The following is a 1,829-nucleotide window of genomic DNA, read 5'->3' as shown; positions in this document are numbered from 1 at the left end:
ACACACACACACACACACACACACACACACACACTCACACGCTCAAACACACTCTCGCACAATCAAATCCACCACTTTTCCAAAATCCCGTCAACACCTCTGTCTTACCAAAAAACAAAACAAAAAAAAACCCAACCCATCCCAGATACCGCCCTTTATTTATTCTTCTCAGCCTTTTTCGTTCTCCCCACAAAGTTAAAACTGTCGCCCTCTCGTCCGGCCCAAGCCACCCACCAAGTCTTCGGAGTCCAGAGGTGGGCAAAATCCGGATAAACTATCTGAATAACCGGATCATTAGCAATGAAACATTGTCTGAATTCAGATTCTTAACTCTCTTTCTTGACCTGCTGGCCGAAGTGGTTGTACTCATTTGTGTAGAAGTGATGCTAACCCGTTTGTTGAAGTGGTTCTAAACCATTTACAGAAGCGGTTCTATTATAATATTATTTGCCGAAGAGGTGCACAAACATATTATCCGGATTTTGCTAAAGCGACTCATTGCCCAGCTCAAGTCTTCACGGGTCTCCCCTCCCCCTCCTCCGGAAACTCACGCCGGCGGTGTCTCGACGCGCCGCTCGCTCCTGAGCGCGCGCGCACCGCGGCGGAGGTGACGTCAACCACACTTGTCTCACCGTATCATCAATGTCTTTTCCTTCTTTGTATAGCCCTAATGCCCTTATAAGTATATCTCACGGGTGTCTCCCAGTGCGATTTTGCTAAGGTCTGTGAAGTTTTCTCATTCTCAAAACTGTGGTGACTTAGAGTCAAATTGGTGTCTTATCTGGAAAAGTGGTTTCATTTGTGGTGATTTCAGAAAATAAAATGCATGTAAATATTGTAGCTATGGGTTTATTTGATATTATGCCTAATTAGCTCTGAAAATTGTGAATTCTGTGGTGGTTATTTTTCTGGGGGTTTGTAGATTTCTATTATTTTTATTGTCTTTCAAGAATAAATACGGTAAGAACTTGATTTATTGTCTTGTGAACTTGTTTATATATTTTTTGGACAAAAAATAACGTTTATGCGTATATGAAAATAAACATTTGACAAATATGTCTATATGAGCATGTGAATGTGCTGTGTGTGTGTGTGTTTGCTTATGTATTAGTATGTGTGTGAGCGTGCGCGCGTACGTGTGTGCGTGCGCCCGCCCTCTGTGTGTGTGTGTGTGTGTGTGTGTGTGTGTGTGTGTGTGTGTGTGTGTGTGTGTGTGTGTGTGTGTGTGTGTGTGTGTGTGAGTGTGTGAGTGTGTGTATGTGAACGAACCGGCGTGTTTGAAGACACAATGAAAAAAAAATGTCATCGTCTAGGTAAGAAGATTTTTTCTTTCATTTAGTGCGTATTTTGAAAATAAGAAAAATTTGGAGTTTTAATGATAGCTTCCAATGAAACAAAAACACCAACTTCTAGAATTCTTAGTCGATTATTTTATCTTATTTCTAACGAATTATAGTCTGTATGATGTTAAAATCTAATTTTTAAAAAAAGATTCCCTCCCCATTATGTCTTTCTAACTCCCATCATCCACAACTCTCTTGTCTCTCTGTCTCTCTGTCTCTCTTCATTCCCCCCCTCTCTCTCTCTCTCTCCCTCTATCTCCTCTGTTTCTCTCCCTCTCTTCTCTCTCTCTCTCTCTCTCTCTCTCTCTCTCTCTCTCTCTCCCACTCTCTCTGTCTCTTTTTCTTGCTCAGTCCCTTCTCTCCTTACTCTTTCTTTTCTTCACTCTGTGTGTGTATGTGTGTGTGTAAGTGTGCGTGTGTGTGTGTGTATGTGTGTGTGTGTGTGTGTGTGTGTGTGTGTAAGTGAAAAGTGTGTGTGTGTGTGTG

At 41.9% G+C, this 1,829-nt stretch overlaps 1 protein-coding gene across 1 annotated transcript in view; it reads left to right on the top strand.

Annotated features, from left to right (window-relative positions):
* The first annotated feature begins 698 nt into the window (after positions 1–698).
* Positions 699–1,829, top strand: part of LOC101854709 (QRFP-like peptide receptor) — a 152,405-nt gene continuing 151,274 nt past the window's right edge. Inside the window, exon 1 of the mRNA XM_005096018.3 lies at positions 699–960. The gene's annotated coding sequence lies outside the window, so the exon portion shown is untranslated. The remainder of the gene's footprint in view (positions 961–1,829) is intronic.

This window comes from Aplysia californica, unplaced genomic scaffold (assembly GCF_000002075.1).
Source record: "Aplysia californica isolate F4 #8 unplaced genomic scaffold, AplCal3.0 scaffold00119, whole genome shotgun sequence".
In the NCBI taxonomy this organism is placed as follows: Eukaryota; Metazoa; Mollusca; class Gastropoda; order Aplysiida; family Aplysiidae; genus Aplysia; species Aplysia californica.
This window is presented reverse-complemented; position numbering and strand designations above follow the sequence as displayed.